General features: G+C 40.9%; 1 long non-coding RNA gene across 3 annotated transcripts in view; it reads left to right on the top strand.

Annotated features, from left to right (window-relative positions):
• The window catches only part of LOC105301190, a 30,224-nt gene extending 17,734 nt beyond the window's left edge, over window positions 1-12,490 (top strand). For all 3 annotated transcript variants that reach the window (XR_002775953.1, XR_002775954.1, XR_896703.2), the window contains 2 exons: window positions 7,206-7,302; window positions 11,589-12,490. This is a non-coding gene — a long non-coding RNA (uncharacterized LOC105301190). The remainder of the gene's footprint in view (window positions 1-7,205; window positions 7,303-11,588) is intronic.
• The last annotated feature ends 1,807 nt before the right edge of the window (window positions 12,491-14,297 follow it).

Genomic DNA, 14,297 nt, shown 5'->3' with positions numbered 1-14,297 from the left:
CAACTTTTTAAAAGATGCATTTGCCATCCCTACCTATACACGGTTTCTTGCATTTTTAATACCTGCTTCCCAAACCGCAGTGACCAGGCCATGCAGTGGATTTAGGACTCTGTGGCCCAGCAGCGTTCGGCTAGACGTTCCGACTGACGAGGGCCCGGATGTGACAGGGAACACTGTGGGTATCAGAACAGCTTCGGAATGTGGGCAGTAAGGAGGGTCACAGCATCCCAGGGCTGGCTCTGTCTCTCCAAGTGACAGCCCAGGTGTAGAGAAACAACCATGCCATGGCGTAGAAATGCCATGTTTTAGCTCATGAGCAAAGCCCTAGCTTCCCGGGTTTTGCAGGGGATGGCGTGGTGGTTCTGTGCCTAGGGAAGCCCAGAGCTGTGGCTTTTCACCCGGGCCTTCCAGTCCAGGGGCCAGCAAGCGGTCCTGTTTACCATGAGCAGTATAGCCTGGTAACACTGCTGGCGTCCTGCCTTTGCCAGGTGACAGGCTCAGAGTGCTAGAAGGTTCACCAGGGGTCTTTTTTTTTTTTTTCTAATGAAGTTTTGTTAACCCTTTACAAACATGTCATACCCATTGGATTTTTTTTTTTTTTTAATACTGTTTATATGTAAAAGTTGATTGTTCTTAACTGGAAAAAGTAGAGATTTAGAAATTCATTTAAAACTTCCTCAGTTAAAACCATTCATAAGACATCTTTCATGCCCAAATGCAGGGCTTAATGTGCACTTTTTTCAGATAATTACCTCTTTTTACTTTCCCTCCCTCAGTAAGAGAAATTTCCTGACTCCTCTCATTTCTCTCAACAGTGTTTTGTAGTTTTCAGTGTATAGGTTTGGTACGTATTTTGTTAAATTTATCCCTATGAATTTAATTTTTGGGGTGCTAGTGTAACTGGGATTGTTAAAATTTTCATTTTGTGGCTATTAATTATATGTAGAAATACAAATTTTTTTTTTATCATGGTAAAAAACACGAAGCTCACTATTTAAACCGTTTCAAGTGTATACTTCAGTGGCATTGAATACATTCGCAACGTCGTACAGCCATCACCACCGTCTAGTTCCAGAACATTTCATCACGTCAGAATCAGAGCCTGTTTCCATTACACAGCCACTGCTCCTGGTCCCATCCCAGCCCCCCGAGCCCCTGGCAACTACCAGGCCGCTCGCTATCTATCTATCTATTTATTTAATTTATTTTTTTTATGGTGACATTGGTTAACCAAGTCCGGTAAGTTTCAGGTGTACCATTTAACAGTAAGGCATATATCTATAGCATTGTGTCAGTTTGCTCTTTTTCTCTATGGATTTTCCTCTTCTTGATACTCCAAGCAACTGGGATCGTACAGTGCGTGTCCTTTGGTATCTGACATCTTTCATCCAGCACTTAGCTTATCCGTTTTAGGGCACATGTCGGGACTTCATTCCTTTTTATGGCCAGATAACATCCCGTTGTATGGACGTACCACGTTAATCCATTCATCCGTTGATGGACGTTTCTGTGGTTTCCACCTTTTGGCTATAGTGAACAGTGGGCTCGGCTGCGGTTCCCAGACGTACCTGGATGCACACCCATTCACGTACAGGTCTCTGTTTTTTAACACCTGATTTCGTTTTTAATTATATTCCCAGGAGTGGAATTGTAGGATTTTGTGGTAGTTCTGTGTCTATTTACCTTGCTGAGGAACTGCCAAACTTTTCCACAGCAGCTGCTCCGTTTTCCATTTCCACTGACATTGTATTGAAGGTTCTAATTGCTCCGTGTCCTCACCAACACTTGGTATTTTTTGTTTTTAAAAACTTACCGTAGTCATCCTAGTGTGTGTGAAGTAGGATGTCTGTGGTTTTGATTTGCATGTCCCCAATTCAGACGTTGAACATCTTTCCATGTGCCCGTTGACCATTTATATATCTTCCTTGGAGAAATGTCTATTCATTTTCATTGCCCATTTTTAGATTAGGTTTTTTTACCGTCGTTGAGTTGTGAGAGTTTTTGTATATTCTGGATACTAGACCCTTATCAGATAAACGATTTGCAAATATTTGCAAAAAACTATTCTGTGGGTTGTCTCTTCACTCTCTTCATCGTGTCCTTTGATGCACAGAAAGGTTTTCATTTTGATGTAGTCCAGTATGTCTGTTTTGTTGCTTGTGCTTTTGGTGTCATAACTAAGAAGCCATTGTCAAACCCAGTGTCACGAAGATTTACCTTTTTTTCATCTAAGAGTCTTATAGCTTTCGTTATATTTATGTCTTTGATCCATTTTGAGTTAACTTTTGTATATGGTACGAAGTAAGAGTTCACCTTTATTCTTTTGCATGAAGATTTCCAGCCGCTCCAGCTCCATTTGTCGAAGAGGCTATTCTTTCTTCACTGAATTGTCTTGGCACCATTCTTGAAAATCGTTGGATCACAGATGATGGTTGGGTTGTGTCTATTCTTACACCAGTACCATAGTGGGTTTTTTTCTTTAACTGATTCACCGGAGTTTTTAAAAAAACTGTCGAGGTGGTAAAACACACCTTAACAAATTTAAGGGAATAGAAAGCATACAATGTCTTTTCTCAGATCACAATGGGATTAAGCTAGAAATCAGTACTAGTAACTGGAAAGCCACAAAATACATGGAGATTAAACAACACAGTTCAAATAACACAAGGCTCAAAAAACTCAGCCCTTCCACCATAGGATGACTCATTGAGAAGGAGTCTGCCATGAACCAGGAAGAAGGTGCTCACAAAAAATGTGACCCTGCTGTTCCCTTGATTTTAGCATTTCCAGCTTCTGGAAATGTGAGGAATACATTTCTGTTTTTTTACAAGTTACCCAGTCTGTGATATTTTGTTATAGCAGCCTGAACACATTAAGATGGATGTCCATTATATCCAGCTGATTAGTGATGTCGTTGAGTTCAACCGTGTCCTTACTGATTTTCTGCCTGCCGGATCTGTCCATTCTGATGGAGGGGTGTTGAAGTCTTCAAGTATAATGATAGATTTGTCTGTTTCTCCTTGCAGTTCTGTCGGGTTTTGCTTCGGGTAGATTAATGCTCTGGTGTTAGGCACATACACATTATGGATTATGTCTTCTTGGAAATTTTACCGCTTTATCATTCGGTAATGCCCTGCTTTATCCCTGATAACTTTTCTTGCTCTGAAGTCTACTGTCTGAAGTTAATGTAGCTACTCTTGCTTTCTTTTGATTAGCGTTACTGTAGTTCATCTTTCTCCATCCATTTGTATTTTTATATTTAAAGTGAGTTTTTTGTAGACATTGTATAGTTGGGTCTTGTTTTTTGATCCACTCTCCAGCCTCTTAATTGGCGCATTTAGGCCATCGATGTTCAAAGTGATTTAGTTGGGTTAATATGTACTATGTTTTTACTGTTTTCTAACTGTCGCCCCTATTCTTTGTTCCTATTTTTTTCTCCTACTTTTTCTGCCTCTTGTGGTTTTTATTGAGCGTTTTACATGATTCCATTTTCTCTCTTTCTTGGCACACCATTTATACTTTTTCTATTGGTTGCCTGATAGTTTCTAATATACGTTTACAAATAACCCATCTCTACTTTTAAATGACACGATACTGCTTACGAAGTGTGATTACCTGATAAAAACAAAATAATCCTAATTCTCCCCTTTGATTCCTTGTATTATTGTTGTCATACGTTTACATATACATAAACATACATACACATGGAAGAGATGTACACAAACATACATAATTGCATGTGTTGTTGCTGTTATTGTAACAGATTTGTCTTAGAGCAATTAAGAAAAAGAAAAAAATGTTTTTATTTTACCTTCACTATTCCTTGTCTGATGTTCTTTATATACATCCAAGTTACTGACCTGTATTACTTTCCTTCACTAAAGAACTTTTAACATTTGTTGGAAGATAAGTCTACTGGCAACAAATTCCCTCAATTTTTGTTTTTCTGAGAAAGTCTACTCTTCCTTTCTTTTTGAAGGCTAATTTCTCAGGGCACAGAATTATAGTTGGTGGTTTTATCTCTCAACACTTTAAACCCCACTGTCTTCTTCATTTCATGGTTCCTGAGGAGATGTAATTCTTTGTTCCTATATCAATAGAGTCTGAGCTTGGGTCAGGCAATGCTTTTTTTTTTTTTTTTTTTTTTTACCTTTGATTTTCTGTAGTTTGAAGTTGATATGCCCAGGTGTAATTTTTCTGGAATTTATTCTGATTGGTGTTTTCTGAGCTTCCTGGATCTGCGGTTTGGTTCCTGACATTAATTTGGGGACATTCTCGGTCATTGTTGTTTCAAATCTATCTTCCATTCCTTTTTTTCTTCCTGGTGTTCCCGTTTCGTGTATGTTACATCTTTTGATGGTGTCCCACGGTTCTTGGATATTATGTTCTGTTTTTTTTTTTTTTCTTTCTTTCTTTTTTTCAGTCTTCCGCCTCTTTTTCAGTTTTGGAGGTTTCTGTTGATATATCCTCAAGTTCAGAGATTCTTTCCTCAGCTGTGTTGTCTGCTAATAAGCCCATCAGAGTTATTCCTCATTTCCGTTAGTGATTTTGATTTCTGGCATTTATTTTTGGTTTATTCTTAGGATTTCCATCTCTCTGCTTACATTTCTCATCCGTTCTTGCATGCTGTCTACTTTATCCATTAAAACCTTTAGCCTGGGAATCATTGTTGTTTTAAATTCCCGGTCTGAGAGTTTCAACATCCCTGCATATCCGGTTCTGATACTTTGCTCTGTCTCTTCAAACCGTGTTTTTGCCTTTGGGTATGCCTTGGAATTTTTTTGGTAGTTGAGCCTGATGGACTAGGTAAAAGGAATTGCTGTAAAAGGAATTGCTATAAACAGGACTGTAGTAATGTGGCGTTAAGATGTAGGAGGTGGTGAAGTATTCTATAGTCCTGTGATCAGGTCTCAGCCTTTCGGTGAGCTTGTGCCTCTGGACTGTGAACTTCACAAGTGCTTCTCAGTAGGTCCCCCCTACTAAGTGGGTTTTCCCCTCCAAACCTCCCCTTAGATGGCTAGAGTGTACTGGAGTTGGTTATATTTCTTCCCCCGGGTCAGTTAGGGGCTGGTAAAACCCTAGCAGTTTAGGCTTTGGTTATTTCCTCCTGAGGGCAGGGCTTGTTAAGAATAATGGAGCGCTCCAGTATATTTTAGAGTGGTTCCTTTTCCCTCTGGAAGCAGGCAAGCACCAGGAGCTTTTTCTCTGACAATTACTGTGAGAACCCGATTGTTCTAGAAGTGGAAAATCACAGAAGCGTGAGGGACATCCCGTGACTGAGTGTCCTGGAGTTTTAAACTCTGACTTGTCCACGTCGTACCTCCAGCAGTTCATCAATTACAGATGAGTTTTTCTTGGGCTGGCACTGGTTCCCATAGAGTTTTTTGCATGTGACTTTCTGCTTTGGTACGTTGAGATTCTCTGTATTCACCTGTCTCTCCAATTTTGGAAGCAGTGGTTTGCCCTGGGACCGTCCTTCTCTTACAGATTTTACTAAGAAGAGTTGTTGATTTTTCAGTTTGTTCAGCATTTTACTTGTTGGGACGAAGTGGTGACTTTCATGCTCCTTATATTTGGAACTGGAAACCAGAAGTGCTTAGTGTTTTGATCACTGTATCTTTTTAGTAAGTTTTGAAATTAGGAAATGTGAGTCTTTCAACTTCGTTCCTCTGTTTAAAGACTGTTTGGCTTTCTAGAGGCCCTTGCAAATCCATGTGAATTTTAGAATTAGCTTTTCCATTTCCAGAGAAAAAGACCGTTGGGGTTTTGATAAGTATTTCATTGAATCTGTGGATCAATTTGGGAAGTATTATTATCTTAGCAATATTAGGACCTCCCATCCATGAACATTGTTGTCCTTCCATTAATTTAGGTCTTTAATTTTTCAGCAATGATTATAGTTTTTAGTGTACAAGCCTTACATCTTGGTTAAACTTACTCCTAATTATTTTCTCTTTTTGATGGTCTTATAAATAGAATTATTTTCTTTATTCTGTTTTTGGATTGTTTATTGCTACTGTATAGAAATAACACTGACTTTTGTTTGTTGATCTTGTATCCTGCAACATTGCTGAATTCCTTCGTTAGCCCTAATATTGTGTGTGTGTGTGTGTGTGTGTTCTTGATGGTTTTTTACATATAGGATCATGTGACTTGTGAATAGAGATAGATTTACTGCTCTTATTTATTTATTTTTACTTCTCTCTCTCTCTTTTTTTTTTTTTAATACGGATGCCTTTTCTTTCTTTTTCTTGCCTAATTTCTCAGGCTTTCCATTACAGTGCTGAGAAAAAGCAGCAGAAGCAGATCTGCTTGTCTTGTTTCTGGTCTTGGGAGAAAGACTGAAAGACTTTTCAGTCTTTCCTGTTGAGAGTGATACCTGTGGGTTTTTCATAAATGCATTTTATCATGTTGTGGAAATTCCCTTCTATTTCCTGTGTGTGCAGTGTTTCATCTTGAAAGGTGAAAGACATCACTATTAACCAGGAAATTCCAAGGGATTTAGGAACTCTGCGTCAGGACCTGCGCTCAAAGACCAGATATTAGCAGATGCTCCTAGTGCTGTTACCACTCAGGAACTTACAAGGCTTCCAGGAGCCCTGTGCCAGGCACGTGGGGCAGAGGCCAAAACGTAGGTGTATTTTCTATTATCGCATAGTGGTGTTTCTTTTTCCTATTCTTTCAACCTGCTAGTGTCTGGTCCTCTTCCCCTCATGTTCAGACTGTTAGACTCCTTTTCAGTTCTGGTTTTTTGTCAGCAGTCAGTTTGTGACCAAGTCTTGTTCCTTCCTTCCTTTGAAATGTCTGTCAGACGTATACGTATTTTAGTACCCAGCCTCGGCCAGAACAGCAGAGCAGGCCGCAGCCTCTCACCCTGGGCTTAACTGGAATCTTCCCTAAACCAGATCCTGTCTTCTAGTCTAATCCATGCTGCGACTGCTCTGAGACTGACATTGTAGGAAATAATTTCCGTGCTTCGCATTCTCGTCGGCATTATTAAACATTCGCTGCGTGCACGGAACTGTAGAGGACTCGGAAAACGGATACGATTTTTATCTAAAATAATTTTGATGAGGGTGTGGAATTTAAATATAAGTGTGATTTCTGCCTTCAAGTTACTTATTGTTTTGTTGAAGAGACCACAGAAACACTTGAGCAGTTTAATAAACAGTAAAACGTAATATGTATATTTTTTCCCCCTCCAGGTTCCTGTTGCATGTAAATCTTGTCCCTGTGGTTATGTATTTATTAATAGGAAACTTCTAAAAGTAAAACACTCAGAGAAATCATCACCTTGTACAGGTAATTGCGAGTTTACCAACTTTTCCATCTTTGTGGTATCTATTATGGGAATTAAAAATGAATTTTTGTGAGTTAAAAAATTCTGCTGGTAAAGTTGTAATATTAAAATCTATTGAAGTACATCTTTGGCTTTTATTAGATACGATAAGTCAATTTATGATGCTGATTTGTTCTTTATCCACTTTAACATGATACTGATAAACTTTGCAATACATTTTAACGAGAAATTTTAATTTGAAATCGTTAACTGGCAGAAAGGGAACCTTGGTTTTAGTAGTGATATAATTTTTTAAAGTCCTAGTTATTTTGTTCGATCCACTAATTAAGGCTATCTAAAAAATTGCTGATTCAGTAAGTGTATTCAGAGGAGGTAGGTTTTTGTGACTCCTGTTTTTTTCCTATGCTAAAATAAGATGTTCTAAGAAGTGAACCCCAAACGGGAGTAGATTTATTACATTTATCGAGAGCCTGACACGCACCAGGTGCTGTGTATCTTGGGCGCACAGCAATAAATCTGCTACTAAGACAGCCTCGTGCTGTTGTAGTTGATAAGGGACTCGTTCTGAAAATATACAGAGAACTCTCACACCTCAGTAATAACTGAAACAATGGGCAAAAGATTTGAATAGAATTTGTCCAAAGAAGATCTACGAATGGCCAATAAGTACATGAAAAGATGTTCAATGTTAATAGTCGTTAGGGAAGGGAAAATCGAAATCGTGAGCTGCTACTTCACGCCAAGCTGGCACTAGTAAGAAAGTTCCAAGCGTTGGTGCGGAAATGGGAAACCGAAAGCTTCACATGCTGCCGATGGGAGTGCGAACCATCGGCCAGCTGCTCAGATGGGTGAACGTGGAGTTCCAGTATGACCCAGCGGGTCCGCTCTGAGGCGCGTGCACACTCAGGAGAATGGAAGACAAGTTGACACAAAAGCTTGTCCATGAATGTTACTAGCAGCATGGTTCATGAGATCTGAAAAGTGGAACAGCCCGATGTCCGTGGACTGATGCTCAGCACATGTGGTGCACCCATAGAATGGAACGTCACGTGACAGTGAAAAGGAAGGAGGTACCGACATGCGCCACATCACGCATGACTTCACACGTGCCACATCGTGCATGACCCTCGACATGCGCCACATCGCGCATGACCCTGGACACGCACCACATCGCGCATGACCCTCGACACGCGCCACATCGTGCATGACGCGGAGATGTGCTGCGTGAAGGAAGCCAGTCACAAAAGATCGCATACTGTACCATGCCAATTATAGGAAATACCCACATGATCAAATTTATAGGCACGAAATAGATGAATGGTGTAGGCCTGGGAGGAGAATGGCGGGGAATGGGGAATAACTCAGTGGGTTCGGTTTCTTTCGGAGGGCAAAAATATTCCAAAATTAGATTCACAGCCCTTTGAATATACTAAAAACCATTGAATTTTATACTATAAATGAGTGCATTGTATGGTATGTGAATTATATTTCAATAAAACTAATTTTAAAAATAGCCAGGTAAACACTTAAAAACTATGAGGGTTGACTACCCTACCAGTCAATAAAATATAAAGCCAATACAAATATAGACCCAAATTCATTTGGAAAGTTAGTTATATGGCAAAGGTGGTATTTCAAATTAGGGCACAGGTGGACCTTTTTTTCTTTTTCTTTTTTTATTATGGTAAATATACATAGTATTTTTCACTGTAACCATTTGTAAGTATTCAGTTCAGTGGCATTAAATATATCCGCAATGCCTTATAATCATCACTACCGTTTATACCTAAAACTTTTCATCATCCCCAACATAAACTCCATACTTATTAAAAATTTTCCCCCTTTCTTCCCCCTCTTCTTTCCAGCTCCTGGCAGTCTGTTCTTTCTGTTTGTCAGTTTGCCTATTCCAGATACCTCATATAAGTGGAATCGTACAATATTTGTCTTTCTGTGTCTGGCTCAGTACTAAGCATAATTTTTTTCAAGATTTATCTACGTTATAGCACATATTAAAATTTCATTCCTTTTTGTAGCTGAATAATTTTCATTTTACACATATATGTATATATACATACCACATTTTGTTTACCTGGTCATCTGTTGATAGACACTGGGTTGTTTTCTTTTTTTGGCTATTGTGACTAATGCTGCTATGAACATTGGTGTACAGGTGTCTGTTCGAATCCCTGGTTTCAGTTCTTTTGGGTTTATCCCCGGGAGCGGAATCTCTGGGTATGCCAGATAATAACGAGGTGCTTTAAAAAAGGGTGGTGGATAGCGTCGAAAGAACATGGGAACCAGCCTGAAGGAGTTCCTAATCGCCAAAGCTGGGCCAATTCAAGCAAGAGAAATAATATCATTGGACTGTAACTGTAGAATAATAGAGTAAATTTCTGTGAGTCCACACATTATAAATAAAAAATGAGGGGAAGGGACAATTCTTTATAGTAGAATTCCAGTTAATAACTGTGGAAGGATTGAGGGAAATCAAAATCAGCATTGGCTAAACACAGGAATAATTATTGCAGACCGGTGGATGGTTAAATTAGTGAGTGAAAATTTGAGGAGAAATAAAATTTGTGTAGCATCAGAGTATTCACCCCAGATCTTCATTAACCACAAAGGGAAAGAAAACTTCACAGGGATGAAACCTGCCGAAATGAACCTTAATCAGTGAGCAAAGTGAACATCACAATAAACATATTGACATCATGAAACTGACATGATGCGCTGACAAGCATACATGGTTTTTGGGGGATTCTTGCCAAAAATGCATAGCCTTAGTTCAGTCATTAGAAAACATTAGCCACACCCAAATGAGGTACATTTGACAAAACAGCAAAACAGTCGTCTTCAAAAGAGAAAAAGTCCTGAAGGACGAGGGAAGAGTAAGGCGCCGTCAGGAACCGGGAGAGAGAAGGGGGCATCACAGCTAAATGTAACGTGGGGTTTCTTTCTTTACAGTGGCCTATTCTTGCCTAACGGATTCTATTTCTGTTTTCTCTTTGAACATTTAAGGCATCTTTTAAAATGTCTTAAGTCTTAAAATGTCTCTTTTTCAGATTGTTCCATTATTTGTATGTAGTTCTGAGATATGAATTCTAGTCACGTGTCCCTTAACCACAGTGGCTTTGAGCCTCCCACCCCCACCCCCCGCCCCAGCCTTCTTTTATGCATTTGGGAAATTCTCTCTTTTGCTTCCGGATTTAGCTGTGTTTTAAAATAGGTTTTGTTTGTGGGTCGAATCTTAACTAGCATGTTTGAAGTGGATGAGGTGGCTTCTTGCATCAATTAAATCTACAATATCGACGGGAGGCCTTTCTCTCGATTTCTGTTCCATTTAGGAACAGCAGGGTAAATCGCGTTCAGTAAATTAGGGACTTAAAATAAAGCCACTCACTCTCCTAATATTGATAAGGGGCTGGAATTAAAGCTGCCGAAAAAGAAACCTTCCCCCTGACTCCCTCAGGATTCACACCAAACGTCCAGAATTCTGCTGAATCTCTCTCCTTTTTTTGGGTTTAAGAAACATGTATGGTTGTTTTAAAAAATACGCTAGGCAGTGTACTGTCGTGCCCTTTAGAGCGCGTGACTGCCGGGGCAAAATGAGAACTTAGGCGAGCAGTTCTTTCGCATCTTTAAAACACGTTATTTTTCTTCATCTACCCCAAAATTAAGTGTCAAGCCAAGAGGAGCGAAATAGGTGAAAGAACGTAAAGTCTCAGTAGATGAGGACTTAGAAAACGGAGCTCTGAAGTCGCAGTCACTCAGATCAAATGCGACAGGGAGAGGAAGACCTAAAAGCATTTCTGTCACGAAACGTAAGAAACGGATTTATCAACCCATCATGGGAGAATATTTTTTCAAGCATTATATCGATCTGAGATCTTACTTTGACAGTACTGAAAAAATTGTTCGGTAGGCACTGAGTTCCTGGATTGCAAAGCACAACTCATATTTTAGGTCAAAAGCATTTCTTCTATGGTAGAAGGAATTTATAAAATCATGAATTTATAAAATTACTGGAAATTATATTCCTATTGGAAAACCAAAAGACTGAAAAGTAACATCTTCCTGCTATAAGCTGATGGCGGCAGATCTGCGTGCAGTGATGAAAACACGCATCCTCCAGATGAGATGGCGAACACTAGGCAGGTTGAAACCCGAGCGTGATTGCCGAAGGTCATATCAGGTCTGTTTTCAGTGGTGGTGTTTAGTGTTCGTAAGGATATTTATGCACTTGACTTTCCTTTGATGATTGAGTTCTTATTGTTTGTTTTCTCCACAGAAGTGAACAATACCGTATCTTTGAAAGATTTGCGAATACTTTTTTTATATGAATTTAAACTAGGACATAGTGCAGCCGCGGCAAGTAGAAACATCATTTCTGTCTTTGGAGAAGGCTCTGTTAGTGAAAGGACTATCCGGTGGTGGTTTGAAAAGTTTCGTTCTGGGGATCTGAGTCTGAAAAATGAGCCTCGAGGGAGACCCAGGTCTGTTTTAAATGAAGATCGGTTGAGAGCCACGGTGGAAGCCAAGCCCAAAACAGCAATTCGAGGCCTTGCGGCAGACTTTGGAGTTTCTGCTACCACGATTTCTCGACACCTGGCAGCAATAGGAAAGGTGAAAAAGTTGGACAGGTGGGTAACATCAGGTGATGGCTGATCATAAACTGAGATGGTTAGAGAGATGCTTATAAGATTCGGGAGAACTGAGACCTGCCTTGGAGAGCATCATGACTTTGACAAAAAAATGGGATTGAAAGTGATCTGGACAGTGGTTGGATGTGGACGAAGTTCCCAAACGTGTCAAAACCATCATCGCAACCAAAAAAAGGTCTGGTAACAAACGTATGGAGGTGTCCGGAAAGGGCATTTCGTTACCGCTTTTTATCCAAACTGCTTTTACTGTTTTAAACTAACAGTAGTAGCATCTTATTGTCAGGAAGTTGAAATTATGTATCAAAAATTGATCTAGATTCGACCACAGAAGTCGGAGGCCACCGTTTCTGAGAAACAACATTCTCCAGTTAGGAAGCGGTGATTGAAGGATTTAAATACATTTTAACAAACTGCATTTTATAATATGCTGTATATCACTTGATATTCGGGGAAATTTATCATTTGGAGAAATCAGTTAATGCTAACAGTGCATATTTTGGTTAAATAAAGCTTTTATTTTTCTCAAAAATATAACATTTTCATTTTGACCTGCAAGAAGGCAATTTCATACGGTTCAGCCTCATACCTTCCCAGACCCTGGCAGAGCATGAAGACTGAAAGGTTCCTGAGCTACTGGAAAACTACATGCTTCTCCTGTGTTTTGGACTTTCGTTGGAGGAATGTGGAACAACCCAGAGGGAGGGAGGGAGGGAGGGAGGATGGAGGGGAGAGTGTGTGAGAGAGAGAGGGAAAGAGGGAAAGAGGGGGGTGGGTTGGTGGGCGTTTGGGGGAGTGGGGAAGAGACACAGAGAGCCAGGCTGGGGAGTCAGCCGTACAAAGATCTAGGTAAAGAGTGTTTCTGGGAGACGAGTGGCGTCTTCAGAGGTTCTCAGGCGCTCAGAAAATGGTTTCGAATGAAGAAATGCAAGCATGTTTCTAACACCGAAAGCCACGCACCCAGTAGACATGTCTCCGTGATGCTTTGAGATAATACTTACTCTGTCACACAGAGCCAGCCCCTTCCATATGTTTTCCATTCTAATTCTATATTTTTTAAAAATACAGGTGGCTCATCAGAGACCATAATTAATGGCCTCTTAATGATTTTGTAGCTGGATTGCAATTACTTTTTGTGACGTGCAGCGGGGTAAGTCAGGGTAAAGCTACTGGGATGGTTCACTTCTCCCGACAACCTGCTGTGTCTCTTCCATTGAGAGGAGGGTGAAGGAACCTAAAAGGTAAGAAGTAAGAGAGGACATCGTGGATGGATCTATCTTACCTGGAGAGGCAGGATGGGGCGGGGGAAGGGCAGATGGAGAAAAGGAGGGAGAGAGGAGTGGAAATCCCCTAGCGTAGAATCGACTGAGCTCAACGAGTAAGGACCATGGGACACTTCCCTGCAAATTAAAGCAGAAAGCATAATGCGACGTCCCTTCCTTTGGGTGCGAGCAGCCCTGGACTGTGTCACAGGTTTAGCGAGCAGAGCGCCGGATGCGCGCGGTCCCAGTTATTCCCTTGGTTGGATACCCGGGTCAGAGTCGTCTCATTTCACTGCTCCATCCTTGGCTTTGTCGAGGAATCTACTCAGCGTTTGCGTGGGCTCCTGCTTACTCCCAAGAGAGTGAAGCTTCTGATTTAGCTCAGGCCGACAGGGTAACGGCCAAGAGCAGGAGGGTGGGATGGACTTCATTTCAAAAGCAGTTCAAGGGGGAGGCCGAAAGTCACAGAGGGTGAGAGCAGTAGCTTGGCCAGCGTGAGAGAAAGTGCTGTTGTACACTTAGTCTGCATGGTAGTTGCTTTATGACCATCCATCTTTCCTTCGATTCTCAGACCCCTTGTGAAACCTCAGAGCTGGGTGCTGGACTTCGCTCGGAAATACTCAGCTCAAATGAATGGTTGGGGGATGGGTAGGAAGCCCAAACAGAGGCAGTGACGTGATGAGACAGGAAACGGAGCAGGTAGAGGATGCTGAGTTATCCTGCTACCTTCCCACCACCTCCAGCAGCGGGTGTGGACCAGAGAGGCAGAGATGGGCCCAACTAGGCCTGGAATGGGAACTGCTGTTAGGATTTTCTGGTTCTGTGAGCCAGTAAAGACCCTTTCGCTTAAGCCATTTTGAGTCGGGTTTTCCATTTTGGCAAAAGAAAGATTCCTGACTGACATTAAAACAAGGCTCCTGATAGCACCTTGCAGGGTTTGGGGAGGAGGAGGGACAATTAATGGAAGGCACAGGCACAGAGTAGATGGCCAATAAATAGTGTTACTACTGTGAGAAGAAAGAGCTAAGGAGGCAGAGCAGGGTGAGGGACAGCCCTGGAGGCTCCTCTGTGACCAGG

This window comes from Pteropus vampyrus, unplaced genomic scaffold (assembly GCF_000151845.1).
Source record: "Pteropus vampyrus isolate Shadow unplaced genomic scaffold, Pvam_2.0 Scaffold228, whole genome shotgun sequence".
In the NCBI taxonomy this organism is placed as follows: Eukaryota; Metazoa; Chordata; class Mammalia; order Chiroptera; family Pteropodidae; genus Pteropus; species Pteropus vampyrus.
The sequence above is the reverse complement of the archived record's forward strand: the minus strand, read 5'-3'. Positions and strand labels throughout refer to the sequence as shown.